The 17,534-nt window shown below is 39.0% G+C and overlaps 1 long non-coding RNA gene across 2 annotated transcripts in view; it reads right to left on the bottom strand.

Moving 5' to 3' along the window:
- Positions 1 to 13,926: 13,926 nt before the first annotated feature.
- The window catches only part of LOC134739575 (uncharacterized), a 36,564-nt gene continuing 32,956 nt past the window's right edge, over positions 13,927 to 17,534 (bottom strand). Inside the window, exons 4-5 of one of the 2 annotated variants that reach the window (XR_010126360.1) lie at positions 15,393 to 15,535; positions 13,927 to 14,055 (exon numbers count right to left, since the gene is read on the bottom strand). This is a non-coding gene — a long non-coding RNA (uncharacterized LOC134739575). Of the gene's footprint in view, positions 14,056 to 14,662; positions 14,932 to 15,392; positions 15,536 to 17,534 lie in introns of those variants that run through there. The other variant, XR_010126361.1, reaches the window with a different exon arrangement.

The following is a 17,534-nucleotide window of genomic DNA, read 5'->3' as shown; positions in this document are numbered from 1 at the left end:
TTTATCTTTTTGAGCCCTTAGCCGTTAGGGGATGGGAAAACATTTTTGAGACCAAGCAACTTAAATCTTCATTTTATCAAGGATTTAATGAATTCACTCAGAAATTGCTCAGTCTCTCCAAGAGCTGACCCTCCCCGAATTCTGTCTTTGGCAGGAGTCCTGGTTTCAGGGAGGATATTTGGCTCACACCTCATTGGAGTGTTGGGAGAAGGGGTCCCTTGCCTGGACTTTGCTAGGGGTGGGAGAAGCAGAACCAATGTCTCCTCTCCCTCACTTCCCACAATTCCCTTGGCCACAGGAGGATGGGCTCCTCTTTGATATCCACCATGTCACCACATAGTGGTCTTGCTGTGATAAGTAGAGGGGAGGAGTTGAGTAGCTTTTTGAACTACTATGGGAAGTTCTATAGACTGAGTGATCCAAGTTTGTTCCTTAAAATTTCTAAGGATGAATTACACAGGAATATGGAAAAGTCCCCGAAATGATATAGCCAGGCTGTGACATTGCTGCTGAGATAGTGTGGATGTGTCCCTTCCCAAACTCATGTTGAAAGATGATCCCCAATGTTGGAGATGGAACCAGGTAGGATATGTTTAGGGTCGTGGGGGCAGATGTCTCATGAATGGCTTGGTGCCCTCCCTTCAGTAATGAATAAGTTCTCACCCTATTCATTCACAAGAGAGCGGGTTGTTAAAAAGAGCATGGTGCCGGCCAGGTGCAGTGGCTCATGCCTATAATCCCAGCATTTTGGGAGGCCGAGGAGGGCAGATCACCTGAAGTCAGGAGTTCGAGACCAGCCTGCCAACATAGTGAAACCCCATCTCTACTAAAAAGACAAAAAATTAGCCAGACGTGGTGGCGGGCTCCTGTAATCCCAGCTACTCAGGAGGCTGAGGCAGGAGAATCACTTGAATCTGGGAGGCGGAGGTTGCAGTGAGCCGAGATCACGCTACTGCACTCCAGCCTGGGTGACAAGAGCGAAACTCTATCTCAAAAAAAAAAAAAAAAAAAAGAGCATGGTGCCTTCCCCACCTCTCCTCCCTGACTCCTCAACTCTTGCTCCCGGAGTGGGGGCCCCCTCTCCTTTCTCCATGCGTAAAAGCTTCCTGACATCCTTACTGGAAGCAGATGTTCATGGCATGCTTCTTAAACAGCCTGAAAAACCATGAGCCAAATAAACCTTCTTTCTTTATAAATTATCAACCTTCAGGTATTCCTTTACAGCAATTCAAAACAGACGAATACAGCTGCCTAAATATATTGCATGCTCTGAAACTACATTTTAATTTATGATTTTCTATTTCTTATATTCTGTATCAGATTCTTCCATGGAGTTGATTTTTTTTTTTTATTCTGGAGAAGTACTCAGAATAATAGCAGAAAAAAAGCATTTTCTAAGTTTTAAAATCCCACTTTTTTGCCCTAATGCTTTTCCCCCCACCCATGAGGTACGCCTCCTTCCTCCTTTCCAAGTCCCAGGCAGCCCCAGGCCATTTCCCTGGGACCCAGCTGAGTGACAGGAACAACCCAGAGCAGCCTCTGGGCTTGTCTGCAGTGCCAGGTGCTGGACCAGGGGCTGCATCAGATTATCACATTCATTCTCATGATATTCCTACGATAAAGCTATGGTTAATTTCCTCTTACAGGGGAGGAGCTGGACACAAGTAGTAAGTGAGGCAGAAATAATAAGTGTGAGAGCAGGGATTTAAACCCAGATAATCCAAATGTATTATCTGAGCACACTGTGCACACTCCACTCAGTTGCTCCCTCACTGGAGCATGTTTGTCTATTTTTATGCATGCTGCTATTGTCATTGCTATACTATGAGTGTTCCAGGACCAGGATGTCTGCTTTATTTACTCTATAACTCCAGCACCTAGCAGAGCCCCCATCCCATAACAGGAGCCTAATAAATGTGTGCTAAGCTAATGAGGTGCGGCACAAGTTGATGATGATGAAGAGATAGAACCATATCACCCATGCCACAGGTTGGGCCGGGGCAAATCTGAGGCCACTGAATGTTGCACAAAAAAAAAAATGACTATCCTTAGTTCTATGGGAGCTAAGGAAACTCAGGGGCATGATTAAAAATTCTAGTTAATGGAGCAGACAATATGTAGAGTTCAAAAGAGGAGGATGAAGAAGGCTTAGGAAAACAGGGCTCTGTAAGATGGATAGACTTGCAAAGTGTGAATAAGTTTAAGTTAAAAAATAATAGAAGAAAGGCACCAAGGAATAGAAAATAGCATTAATAAAAATCACCTGGCCTATGTGAAGGGCCACAGGTTAATCAATGAGCCTGAAGCAGAGATTTGGTGCAGGGTTAGAGAGAAAGATAGAAATAGATGGTGGAGCTGTACTATACATAGTCTTTAATCTCTATTAGGACTGTTAATATACTCCACTATAAATGTGGAGTGCAAAACCTCCATGTTTCGGAAATGTAGAGGATATGTGGTGGTGGCAGTGGAATTCTGATGTGACTGTAGCAGTTTGGATAATGGTGATAAGGGGGGAAGAGGGAAGGAAGAGGCTGAGAGGGAAGCTGGAGGAATACAAGTAAGTTGGGTTTGGTTCAGGCACACTTGGAATGATCTAGGTATGAGAGTGAGTATCAGTGTGATGGGGGGTGGAGGGAAAGAAGTAACCAAAGGAAAAAGAACATGAGGAATTACTTGAATGTGGAGATGGGGCATGCAGGGAGATCATGGCACTAAGAAAATCTAACCCAAGGATCATGTTTTTCATGCAAAATTTTCACCCTCCAGGGCTACCACTATCTGCTCAGTAGGATTTCTTTGGACAGCTTCTCTCCAGTGGCCTAGGTCTTGTGTGAGGGCAGCCTGTTCTACACAGCAACATGACACAGTTATCAAACCTGCTCTCCTTTCAGCGTAGAGAATGCAGACCACTCAAGAGTGAGTGTCTCCAGTTCTCACTGCAGCCTGCCCTCTTCTCCTAAAGGGGAACATAACCAAATTTGTTTCCCGCTCTAATCTTCTTGATGGATTTAAGAAACTGCCCACTCTAAATTAAACCCTATAGCAACAAAACAAAGCAAATGTTTCTTCATATTAAATTGGAAGCCATAACCAAAACAACTATGAGATCTCCATTTAGAAAAGGCATATGCTTTCACAAAATCCTCAAATTATTGAAAACTATATAGTTTAGGGCTAGAAGACAAACTTTGTGATTTCATGGTCTCCATGGATTATAAAAGGTTATTGTTATTATTATTATTACTATCACTACTATTCTACATTTTAGGACAGGCCTTTTGCACATACTGAGATTAAGCTCTCTTACTAAATCTATTGCTTGCTTTTGGATTACTGGAATTTAACAAAGACCATAATTACCACTGGTTTTCTGTTCTTTTTATTTTACTTTATCTTAATGTCAACCCTAACCAATAGTCATTAGTAATTGTTTTATCAAATTTGCTCAGGAAAAATGTTATTAATTATTGGCTTTAGCAGCATCAAAAGGCAGTGCAACCAACAGAGAAGGACATTTTCCCAATCACTTCTAAATCCAAATTAATGACACAAAACCTCAATTTCTTATGATCTACAGCCCTCTCCTGAAATGCCGCCCAGCACCACCTGAGCAAATAAAATGTCCAGCTTTGATCTCAATCAGCCAAAGCCCTCATCATAGGAATGAATGGCTCATACACTTTATACCAGTAGAAGTGTCTGCAAAGTGAACATGGATGACCAAACGCACAGTTGCCTTTTTCCACATATGTGTTACAGAGATGGAAATTCAACTCCTTTCTCAATAGGATGAGGGAATGGGCTTTTGGACTAATTTATGAGCAAATTTCATGTTTTACCCCATGAACTTCTAGAAGTGTCTAGAGCTAGCTTTTAGAAAAAGTTTCAAAGAGGAAAAATTGTGTCTTGGTACATCATAGGCCCAATCTTTTATCACTCCACCCTCCTTCATCTTCTGAGACAAACTCTGCGTCCAGAATTTGGTTGATTTCCAGCTCTAGTGCTATTAAAAATGAGACCTGAAAGGATGGGAAATACCCAACTACGGCAACATTCACTAAGAAGTGCTGGTTCCCACCGTGACCTTTGCAAATGATCTACACAACAGTAACTTTTTGTGAATTACTAGATTATATGGCTGGAACAGTAAGATATTTGGGGCATCCAAAAACAGGGGAAACATTGGGGGAGGCCACATGACCCACTCAGGGCCTGGGAATCATATCAAGGAGGAGGCTGCTGGGCCCATGTCAGCGCAGACACAGAAGCACAAACATTTGTTCCATCGGGGATGTCAGCCTCCGCCTGAAACAACTGACGACATGAAGCAGACAGGCGTGGATTCCATGTGATCTCATTGGGAGTGGATCACAGGTTTCAGCCTGACACCCCAAGATGGGTGCTGATGAACGGGAGCATAATTCTTGACAGCTACTTTTAAAGGGTAACATCAGTCCTGAATTTCTCCAGAATGTATTGCTACTGCCCAAGAAAAGAAAAGAAAAAATAAAGGCTCTGAGAATGTGGGGTATTTAAATTTGTGCCTTCGCGAGTTTAAATTTCCTAGACTTTGATTTGTAACTTTTTTTTTCGTCAAGCAAGAAAGCTCCAGATTTTGAGCCACTTAGACCCTTGCTTTCTCAGAATAATAATGTTTGTTTAGCTCCATGTTAAAGTCTCAATTTGAGAAAGTTTAAAGTTAATTTTAGCTGTAATTTGTAAGTTATTTGGCACTGTACTCAAGCACACTGGATGAATGTTTGAAATGCCGGAAGTTTCTTACATATAATGAACACTTCCTCCCCCTCCCTTTTATCCCCCTCCCTTTTATCCACTTTCTCCCCCTCCCTTTTCTCCCCCTCCCTTTTATCCACTTTCTCCCCCTTCCTTTTAGTATGAGAAATTATTTGTGTTCAAAAGAGACAATCATCGTATAGATATGTAAAAATATATTACTATATCAGCATTAAAATGTTAATTTATTTTTTGATGATTTAGATTTATAGTGGTCATCATCTGAAGAGATGGGAAACCTGTTTAAATGGTTACCTGCAGACTGTGTTACTGGGGTCAGTTGAGGGGAAGGGTTAAAAGCATGCATGAATCATTTTTAATTTAAACTCTAATATGTGGCTTGATTTTTAATATATTAAATATGTTTTTAGTGGCAGGTTGTTATTCATAAGGGTGTGGCTTCCTGTTGACATATTTTTAAAACTGTCATTTTTTTTTTTTTTTTTTTTTTTTTTTTGAGGCATAGTCTCACTGTGTCATCCAGGCTGGAGTGCAATGGCACAATCTCGGTTCACTGCAACCTCCACCTCCTAGCTTCAGATGATTCTCCCACCTCAGCCTCTGGAGTAACTGGGATTACAGGCATCCGCCAGCATGCCCAGCTAATTTTTTTTGTTATTTTTAGTAGGGTTGGGGTTTCATGTTGGTCAGGCTGATCTTGAACTCTTGACCTCAAGTGGTCTACTCACCTCGGCCTCCCAAAGTTCTGGGATTACAGACATGAGCCACTGCACCCAGCCACAACTATCATTTTTTAGTGTCCCTGAGTCATGTCAAAGTCCTCATAGAGTAAGTTTTTCCTCTCTAAAATTAATTGCTTGCAATTTTATGATAACTGATGTCAAAAAAGGGTATCATTCTTAACATTAATATCCAGATTTTGTAATTTCGCAGTTCAACAACTCATCTTTGTATATACATTGATTACTTGGGAAATGATCATGACAGTCTTTTTTTTTCCTCCTTTATATCACTAGAGTTTATCAAGATAAAATGTACTTTTTGGCAAACCACCTAATACTTGCTCTTGAAATTTTATTCAGAAACAGAATTATTTTGTCTCTTTCAAAATTCAGTGAACCCTAAACCTGAGGCTTCTACTGGGAAATTCTCAGTGCTTTGGATCTATCATTTATTTAAAAACAACCTATTGAGTTTGCGCCAGACACAGCAATAGAGCAGTGAACAGCCCGATACTTTTACTGCCCTCCCGGAACTCTGGTCCTGCCATAACCTGAACTCTCCTTTATCCTTCAGCACCTGTGCAACTCCTCTTCTCTGTGCAGAATCTCTTACTCAGCCTACCTTTATTTCTCTCATTTCAGTATTCCCTGCTGGTTAGGTATATGGTAATAGCTCATTTATGCGAATGAAGATAATGTTCCTTGTTCTTCCCTGGATTGTCTGCTTTATAAGATCATTGTCCTGCATAGATCTCCTGCTGGGGCTCAAGCACACAGCAGAAAAAATTTAGATAAGGAGAGGAACATGGCTTACATTCCGCCTGAAAATCCCTTCATTTATAATGGGAAGTGGCTAAATCCAGAAGTTGGAAGACTAGCTGATTTGTCTTTATAGTTTCAAAGTCTGTTGGAAGCAGAAGCAAATACAGCACAGGTGAAGGAAAGTGGTTACAGGCAGTGACCCCTACCTGAACCTGAAGGGCCTCTGCTGGCCCCGGGGAGTGATTGGGTTTGCTGTTCCATGGCCTCCTTTCCTCTCTCCCAGAACAGTCTCCTGTGGATGAAATTATGTCCCAGAGCTATTCATCTGAGTAGGATGCTCCTTTTCAGTCTCTTGAGCCACAAGCATTCCTTGCTTTACCAACAGAAAACCCGATCAGGAGCCACATCACACCACTGTCCCTGCTACAGGTCCTGCCACATGGGGCGACTGGGCTCCCCAGTGATATTCCCTGGGGAAGCCTTTCCCTTTTCTTTCCCTTATCTTGTTTTGTGGAAAAGAATTAACCCCAATGCTGCATAAAGGAAGGAGATCCAATGAATATGTAAAACCACAAATACCATGAACTGCTTCTTGGAAGTCAAAAGCCTATTCATTTAATAAACCTTCTGACTAAACTCTTAATAAATAACTTGTGTAAACAATTTCCCAATTCTAACACTCATTTTCTATTTTCTTCTCCCTCTGTTGATATGAAGAACTTCAGTATTTTTCCTCCACTTCAACATCAATTAAAATATGCCTTTACTATTGATTGAGAGTAACTTCAAACCAAAGGAGATTTATTTATATAAATATATAACATATATTGATATTTATATAAATATGTAACATATATTGATATTTATATAAATATGTAACATATATTGATATTTATATAAATATGTAACATATATTGATATTTGTATAAATATGTAACATATATTGATATTTGTATAAATATGTAACATATATTGATATTTATATATGTTTATTTATATTTATATTTATATAAATATGTCATATATTTATATTTATATAAATATGTCATATATTTATAGAAATATAAATATGTCATATATTTATATTTATATAAATATGTAACATATATTGATATTTATATAAATATGTAACATATATTGATATATTAAATATACATAATATATATTATATATATTTTATATAAATATATAATTTATATAATTATATAAAATTATATATTGTATTATATATAAATTATATATATTATTATATAAAAATATATATTATATAATAAATAATATATAATATATTTATATATTATTATATATTATATATTATATATTATATATAATATATTTATATATTATTATATATATATATTATATATAATCAATATATAATATATATATAATCAATATATAATATATATATAATCAGTCAGAAGCTTAGAGTATTATGTTATACAAATGCTAAATTTTCTGGCATAGAAAATACATGGAAAACTTAAGGCTCAGGCATAACTTTAATGATACTTTCAAAGTCTGCAATGCCACTTGGAAGAACGTAAATAGGAAAACATATCTTACATTTCCATAAGGAAATAATGAAAATGGAACAAAGAAGCGATGAGTATTGAAAGTTCTACTCCATCTGTATTTTAGGAAATAGCATTCAAATAACATCAAACTATAATTAATCAGTTCTGAGAAAGGATAAGTAAAATGTAAGAAAGGAGTTTTGAATATTTGTTATTGACCTTCAGAGTGTTTCATAAATAAACAAGTTATAAGAGATTATTAAAATACCCATTTTCTCCGATAAATCAGCTGTAAAATCGCCTAAACCTGGTGCATTTCAGTCTAGAGCTAGGAAGGTGGTAGTTTGCAGGAAGGTTTGATGTGATCATTTCATTACTCATGAAGAGAGAATAAAGAAAATAAACCAGGCTGGAACCTCATGAGACCCCAATATTAAAAACAGGGAAGAAGAAACTTACAAAGAATATTGAGAAAGAACATTCAGAGGGGGAAAAAAAAAGTACAAGAGCAGGATACTTGTCATCTTGATGTTAAGGAACAAAAGTGTTTTGGAGGGAAGATGAGGTCATTCAAGTCTAATCCTGCAGTGAAATGAGGAACAGTAAGTGATAAGATTCAGTAGTATTGAACAGGGGAGCGGGTTGTTAGCATCCTTGGCAAGGCCAGTTCCATGGAGTAATGGGGCATACGCTCTATTATCAAGGTTGAGGAGTGAGTGATTCAAAGGGAATCATGGCACCTAAAAACTGAAGAAAAGGCTTTGGGCAGTAGGCAAAAGGGGGATGTAGGTTTGGAGGAAAGTTTTTCTAAGGCAGGAAATGTACATGAAGCCATGTATAAGCTCAAACAGCAGCAAGTGAGGAGGGATTAAAGACATCTGCAGAGGCTGGGCAATTAATGGGGTAAGGTCCCCAAGGAGTGGAAGGGGTATGCAGTGCAAGGACAAGGTGGATGACAGTCTGTGATCAGGGGAGCCTCCTCCACTGAGCAGATAAGGAATGACGAGGGCAGGTGCCAAAAATTGTGTTACTAATTGGGGCAGGGCAGCTGTGGAAGAATATTGGCAGGTCCTTCGTGATTCCTGTATTTCTATGGTGAAGCGGGGAAAGGGAAGGTAGTGTTCTGAATGAAGATATGGTGGGCATAATAGTATGCATAGTATAAACCAGCGATTAAATCTTAGAACAGGTTTAAATAGGGACTGGTCAGGGAGTAATGAGGAATACACAGTAAGATAGCCAGATGGTCCTGAGAAAACTGAGGTTGGAGACCATGAACTTTTAGAGATTCTAAACTGTAATCCATCACCAATGTGAGAATAGAGGGAGAAGCTTTGGAGATTTCACTTACGCAGAAATGAGGCTTTTTGATAAGCGGCTGTGAAAATCAATGGAAGGCAGAGAGTTGATAGAGTGACATTTGAATGACCATCAATGTTGCGAAATGTGTGGTCCAAATGAAGAGAAAATTGAGTCAAAACTTGAAGGAGACTGATGGGGGTAAGGAAAGAGATCATGGACTAGTCATCTCAATGATCTCTGAAGTGATTCTGGTGGGAGAAAGGGGGTAGAAGAGCTGAGAATATGGAAGACTGTGATTCCTGAGTGAGATATCACAGTTAACAACTATACTAACTAACTATAATGTGGTTTCCCAGATCAGATCCCAGAACAGGAAAAGAACATCCATGGAAAACTGGCAAAATCCAAATAAAGTCTGGACTTTAATTAATAGTAATGCGCCAATGCTCATTTTTTAGTGTTGGAAAATATACCATAGTTATATAAGATGTTAACATTAGAGAAACTGGATGAAAGGTACATGGGAACTTTCTGTGTTATCCTTAAAACTGTTCTGTAAATTTTAAATTATTCCAAAATGTAAAGCTTACTTTAAAAATTTTTCAGGAAAATTCACATTTTAAAGAGTAACTAAAAACAGACACAGACACATAGACAGACGCATAGACACACAGATGCATAGACACATAGACACACAGACACACAGATGCATAGACACCTACATCCCAATGTGGTAACATGATTTTGAAGTATCCCTTGTTTTCACACTTAAATCTCCCACAAACACTGGAGTCTGACCATATTCCTCTGAGTAACACCACCTAGCACATCAGTGGATTTTTCTGACCTCTTGCTTCTTTACGGATTATGTAGAACTTTTCACATCTGGCTATAGTGGTGGTGGGCTTGCAAGCAGCTCTCCAGCGGCCCTGACTTCCATTTGTGGTCCGCATGCCTGTGTGCAATCCATCCTCACATTTAATCAGAGTTAGCCCTCTGTTATCAATTAAATTCTATGGACGTGTGGCTATATCTTTAAAAGCATGGCAGCTTCCATCTTGTTTTCTTAAATCACTTTCTCTGTGGTAAACTAGACCCTGTTCTGTAAGTGTATTTAAACACCCTCATGGAGAGGCCCACACGGAGGAAGAGAAATGCAGGTCCCTTCTCAATCACCATACCTATTTTACAGCAACGTCAGGAACACGCCTTGGAGGAGGCTCCCCCAGCATCAGTCAGTCAAACCTGCACATGACTTTGGCCCCAACCAGCACCTGAGTGCAGCTTCATGGAAGACTTTGAGCCAGAACTTTCCTACCAGGCTGCTCCTAAATTATTGACCCACAGAAAACATGGGAGATAAGGAATGATTATTGTTATTCTAAACATGCATTTTGGGATGTTTAGTTACACAAAAATAGGTAACTAGTACAGATTTTGGTACATAAAAATGAAGGCCATCCTGTGAGCCATCCTGTGGACCATCCTGTGGAGCTCCATTGCTCTCCAGTGGCCTGTCCACGAGGCTGAGTATCCTTAAGGAACAGTGTCTCGTTTGCTGTAGGGAAAGTGATTTAAGAAAACAAGATGGAAGCTGCCATGCATTTTATGATATAGCCACACTCCCATAGAATTGAATTGATAACACAGGGCCAACTCTGATTGCTGCAATAACAGAAATTCTAAAAGACATGGGATGGGCATTGGGACCCTGCAGTGAGCAGAATCTAGAAAAGTGCCTGGGAAATGTGTTAGTGACATCCTAGAGAGCTTGAAGAGAGTGTTGGCAGAAGCCTGATGCCCTCCAAGTAGGCTGCAGTGAGTGCTTAGCATTCATTTGAGGAAAATGGGGGAAAGAGGGCCCCTTTATAAAATTATAAAGTGGCATAGAGTAGAACAACACTCTCTCCTATGTAAGATGGAATATAGGGAAAAAATGTACCTAATCACCTGGAGGGTCCGTCAAAGGAGGTTTCTAGGCAATGTGCTGAAGGCACTGTCTTGTGTTCTTCGGTACCCATCACAAAATGTGAGAGACATAGGGAAATACTATCAGAAAAAAAAAAAAGCTGTTCTATGTGAAGGAACCAGGGTTTTTTGGGTTCAAAACTAAAAACTGTTTATCATTTCTGGTCTCTCTAAATAGTAAAAGATCTTAAAGGAAAAGCTTCCAGATGAAGATAGCTCAGAATACTGTGAGTCAAAAATGGTTCACAGGTAAGGTCAAAGGTGTGACTGTGAAGCCTTTTTGTGATATATCAGAAACATGTAAGACAGAGCCTCAAACAGATCAGTGCCCTTCCCAGGATGCAAACGGTATGCACCACACATTTTATTATGAAAAAATCACTCCTAAGAACCTTAAGAGCATTGTGCTACAGGTACCTTATGGGCAACAAAAGGTAAAATAAAGATGATCTTGATGAGATTTGTGTGTGTCTATTTTCCAATGGAGTGAATCCCTGCAAAATTTACAAAAGACCTACACACATTTTATACAATTGTAATAGATACAACACCACCAGATTGGATGAAAAGGGAAAGAGTCAGTAAAAAGGCAAAGAGGCCTTGGGCTTCTCAACTATTTTAAGAAAAAAGCAAACTGAAAAAAACTACTTAGATGCAAATACCAGCCACTTTTTTATCCAAAAGGTAGAATGATGCAGAAGTCAGAACCAAAAGCCCAAAGTTTGGAGCCAAGATCTCAGGCAGTGGTGCTGAGCCCTCATGAAGAAATCGGCCTGATGTGTCCAAATGGATTTTAGAATTACTATGGAGAAGTAACTTAAGTGTTGCTTTCTATCTATTCCCCCTTTGAGGATAGAAGGGTCTGTAGCAGTTATTCTTTTTTCTCTCTTTTTTTTTTTTTGAGATGGAATCTCGCTCTGTTGCCCAGGCTAGAGTGCAGTGGGGGCAATCTCGGCTCACTGCAACCTTCGCCTCCTGGGTTCAAGTAATTCTTCTGCCTCAGCCTCTCGAGTAGCTAGGACTACAGGCCTGTGCCACCACGCCTGGCTAATTTTGGTATTTTTTTTTAGTAGAGACGGAGTTTCACCACATTGACCAGGCTGGTGTCAAACTCCTGACGTCATGATCCGCCCACCTCGGCCTCCCAAAGTGCTGTAGCAGTTATTCTACACAAGTCTCACCACTACGTGTTGGGCACATGGAAATTGAATAACTTGCCTTTCTAGTTCACAGGCGTTCACATTTCAAAGAGCTGATATGGGAAGAGCCACTTTCTGAAATGGACCTGATTGGAATGTTAAGATCTGGGATTCAAGCTGATGCTATAATGGGATGAGACTTGGATGGTGGATGGAGGTATTCTTGGAAGACAGTGTCAAGAGCTGAGAGGGGTCTGATATGTTACCACATTTACCTGATAATTAGTTAACTTGCCATAGTTTCAAGAATGCTGGTAGAAAACATGATGTCTCCTGGTCGAAGAAAATGAATTTTTTTTTGTTACTCCAAGAATAGCAGTAAGTATGAACATCACATGTCAGTTCCCCTGGCTCCCAAGTACCGTGAGGACAATGCAGTGAGACGTGGATAGATACCTGTACACAGAGTGGATTGCATTACAGGAAAGGAATACTGAGCTTAGAAACCCCAAGTGTTTTGTAACAGTAAGCTTGCCTGTCCTTAGTCTGGAGAAAGACATTATCCATGATTGCACTGCATGGTAAGCTTGCCTCTGCTTTGCTTCCGAGGGATATATTCTGTTTACAGCTATAAGAAGACAGGTCTTCTCTTCTCGAGGGAGAAATTGTATCTTCCACAGCTGTTCATTATACAACCATCTTTGAAAACAGAGTGTGAAACAATAGGCACTCTCTGCTTACAAGACATGGAGAAATATGAGACTCATGAGGAATTGTCTCCCAACAAAGCACAAGTATACATTGCATATGAAATAGACATGCGACAACGGGGGAAGGAGGTGGACTATAAAAGCTGGTCTCCAATGTCTTCCAGTGAGCCTGCCCACTAATATTCATGCCATTGTTTAGTTCCATTCTACTTCTATTCAAGTGGCAATACACGACTAAGACTGTTACAAAGACATTGTAGCTTCTGCCTCGGTATTTTGAATTATTCACTTTAGGGATGAGGGCCATAAAGACACTCAGATGTTCCTGTGAAGAAGCACACAGTGAGAGGAGCTGAGTCTCCCGGCCATTAGCCAGCACCAGTTTGCCATCTATCCAAGAAAGCCCCTTTTAAGTGGACCCCCCACCTTATTTAAGCCTTCAGATGCCTGAAGCTCCAGGCACCATCTGACTATAACCTCATAAAAGACCCTGAACCTGAACTCTCCAGTGGATGGCTAACATAATAATAGTCAAGGATGAAATTTGGCTGTGAGTGTTACCTGAAGGGAGAACTTATGACTATGGCCAACATTGGAAACCTTGAAGGTAGAGATGCTATCAGATGTCCTCTGTACAACCTTGTACTTCATCTGGGAGTTTTATCTGACAGAGGTCATCAGGCCAGTACTCTCAGTGACCACTAATTTACTAGGACACAAGCCAGACCACCTCATTCTTGGACCATCCTAGTCATTAGAAACCCTCTCTTTATTAAACCAATATGTGGCTTTCTATGATTTTTGTAAATAGGTCCCAGTGTTTTCAAAATCCACAAGAATAAATCTGATTCTTCTGTACATTAAATAAGTCAATTGTAATGGCGCATGAGAGAGTTCAACTCCAAAAAAAGAATTTTTTTACCATAAATTTAGTTATATATCTGTGCAATCATTGGATTTTCTTGCTTTCTTATAACATAGCAATGATTTAGTAGCACTGTATTTTCTATTAACAGAGTTGGATACATGAGACAATACCAAACAAAAAAAGAATCAAGTGGTCCTATTTATTCAGCTGGATCTATTTAGCATGCAGTTTGCTTGGCTAAGTGATGATGCTCTGTTAAATCCCAAAGAGATGTGTGCCTGTAGAAACTTGGGGAGGTAGAAGGTTTATCTTGAGCAAAACAAAAATTGTAAAGCTTTTTTCTTCATACATTTGGAAGAAGATACTTTAATAGTTTACTCTGTATGTCACATTCTAGGAGAAATCTAGTGAAGCACTGAGGTGTGTGGCTTTAATAAAGTCGAGCCCATCATTCCTTGGCTTGTTTTTAGATGTGAAGCAATCCACTCACAGAGCAACACTGGAGGCGGAGGGGGGGGAATTCAAATTATCTAGCAGTGAACAGTTCTGATGATGAATGCAGCATTACCATGAGGATGATGACAGTAACATTTAATTGAATTAGAATACCAGGCAGACAATTTCCATCAATAATAAATATGTTGTTGAATCAATAAGATAGCTGCATTGTGATCAGTATTACATCATAAGAAAGTAATTGCTTAGCATTTCAATCTAATTTTTAAAAAAATTCAAGATGAATTACAATGTTTTATTTCTCTAAGGAACCAAATCAGTGTTTTGCTGAAGCAATGAAGTTGTACATGGAAATGCTTAGTGCTTTGCTTAGGTTCAGAGAGAAAATTAATAGCAAAACTGGGAATACAATCCTCATCTTCTGGATGGTAAGTTTTTTTCAGTCTACAGAGTCACATTATTCTAGTTTATTAAATTCATGACTCTATCAGCTTATGTCAGGCTCTGGAGAAGCTGAGAGAGATGAATTATAGGAAGTGATGAAACCAATAAGAAAGAAGGGGCTCCCATAGATGTGAGTGGACAGGGCTTTTATCAACACTCGAAACACTCAGGCTTTTCTTCCCCAAATGACAATCTTGATTATTTCATCTAGGTCAGACATTTTTAAGTATTTAGTCACCAAAGCTTGTATAATCTCTCTCATGCTGCCATACGGCTTATTATGGTCTAGAGGCAAGGTAGATATGAAACACAGAATCACAAAATGAATCTAACTAAAATTATAATAAATTTGGCAAAGGAGAAATAGCAAATTTTACTAGAATCAATTCTGATCTGGGGAAACTCAAGAGTAGGAAAATGCGGGAAGTGACAGTTAATGCATGAAGGATGAGTAGGAGGTAGCTAGAGGAAGCATGTCAGAGAACAATCCAGATAGAGGGAAGGTATCTTCATACCTTCTTCATACTGAGAGATGGGAGGTGATGTTGGAGTTTCAGAAAATAGAAGAAAGGGGGAACCCAGGGTATATTGAGCAAATGATTGAGTGATGGACACTAAGCCTGAAGCAGTAGATACATGCCACTAACAGGACAGTTAGATCATACAACTGATTTGGATTTTATTTTGTGAATAAGCCACTTCGAAATAATTAAGAGAGGGAATGATTAGGTTGATTGTTTGCTTACCATTTGTTTGTTGTTGTTGTTTTGCTTTTAAATGCTGTTTCGATTGTTATTTGCAATACAGCAACTGGAGAGGAGGCTCATGGAGACAGGAAGAACTGCATTAGTCTAGGTGAGAGATGATGGTGGCTTGGACCAGCGTGATGCTGGACGTGTTGGAGAGAAGTTAGCATATGCAGAAAGTAGACAGAAAGTAAAATCAGCAGAGATCAAGAATAAGGGTGTGTAAAGGGTGATTCTGAATTATCTGGCATTAGAATGTGGGTGGATATTCACACTATTTACCATTTTTGGTAAATACTTTAGTGAGGTAAGGAGATCGAATAGGCTTTATTCTAATAACTGCTATCAATTTTGCTTACTTTAAACAACATCACTATTGCTGTCATCACCCAACCTCCGCTCACTCTGGAGAGTGGACAGAAGGCAATGAAGATATTCAAGGAGTTTGTAGTATAATAAAATTATTAAATGCCACCTCTATTTGAGTAAATGTCTCTTTATGTTTCTTTTCTTTTTTTTTTTTTTTTTTTTTGAGATGGTCTTGCTTTGTCGCCCAAGCTGGAGTGCAGTGCAGCAATCCCAGCTCACTGCAACCTCTGCATCCCAAGTTCAAGCCATTCTCCTGCCTCAGCCTCCTGAGTAGCTGGGACTATAGGTGTGCACCACCACATCCAGCTAATTTTTTGTATTTTTAGTAGTGACAGGGTTTCACCATGTTGGCCAGGCTGGTCTGGAACTCCTGGATTCAAGTGATCCGCCCACCTTGGCCTCCCAAAGTGCTGGGATCACAGGTGTGAGCCACTGCGCCAGGCCTGTGTTTCTAAATTTCAGTTACCATGTTTTATCCTCTTGCTAAATTGTAGTGTTCCTGAAAGAAGTGTGACCCACATCTTCTGTCTTCTCAAGAAGTAAGAATGAGAAGAGGGTGGTAAAAGAATGTATTTGTGTGACAATAGGTAGAAATAGGAAGTGGGTGTGAACCTCCCTTCAGTTAACCAATATTGTTTCTGATTGTGTAGCTAATAAAATCATAAAATTGTTTGTTTCTACAGGGTCTGCTTACCTCACATGAGGTGATGTAATGTCTGATTACAACCCCCATGTTGGGGTAAATAATCTTCTTCTCTCTTAGTCTGTATTGTCTATTTTCATACTCAAAACGATGGTGCACCCAAGAGGAGAGCCATAGTTTCTCTTCCCAGCCCCAACAGCAGTACCTAACCCACCCTCCTGGACCAGATACTGGGACTGGTCTGCTAATACCTCTACCAAAACAGAAACTTATTTTCAAACAAATAACATTTTGGTTGACATCAACAATTCTTCTTTATGATACATGAGGGAGAAAGTGAGAAACAGAGATACAGAAACAGAGAGAGATAAAACAAATATGGTCATATTAGTTTTAATTTTCTAAATTGCAGGTTGTAGTCAATGTATTTGAAATTATTGACAATGTTTAATTGGCCCTTTTCTATATATCATAATACTTTTAATAGGGAAAATATTATTTCTCTAAGTGCTGTAGTACCTGCTAACCTGAGAGCAAAATCTGCTAAACAGAGAGTCTCAGTTCTAAAACATTTTGTGTATTAGTTTTAAAATAAAATGTGTAAATATTTCTTATGTAGTGGCACCATTCAGTTATCCAGAGTACTTTTCTTTATCTTTATGATCCTTCTAAAAGTTTTGCTGAGTTTAGATGCTAAAAATTCACAGGTATCTCAGTATTGCTCTGTTGTGGCACATAGTATATCAAATTAAAAATGTAAACTCCACCAAAATATTCTTCTCATGAGATGAGGTATACCAAAGTGCAATTATTGATTTAAACACTAAACTATGTACACTCAAATGCCTATTGTATATCTTTGTTTTTTCCTTGTTTTTGTAGGTATAATTGCTTTCTGTGTGCGAGTACTAGAACTCATTCAAAGGTTTAAAAGCTTATCTTTTTATTTACCTTTCATTTAATATTTGATTAAATATTTCCAATTGGTTTTTAACAAAAAAAAAACAAGCAAAACTTAGAGGACTTGCTTATTTAGAAAATGTTTAGTATCACTGTAGAAATATAGGTCTATTTACATGGGCAGGTAAAAACTAGAGAGGAGCTGGATGCATGGCGTGGGAGGCTGACTC

Source organism: Pongo pygmaeus, chromosome 4, assembly GCF_028885625.2.
Source record: "Pongo pygmaeus isolate AG05252 chromosome 4, NHGRI_mPonPyg2-v2.0_pri, whole genome shotgun sequence".
Taxonomy (NCBI): Eukaryota; Metazoa; Chordata; class Mammalia; order Primates; family Hominidae; genus Pongo; species Pongo pygmaeus.
Note: the sequence above shows the minus strand (reverse complement) of the source record. Positions and strands in the feature narration are given on the sequence as shown.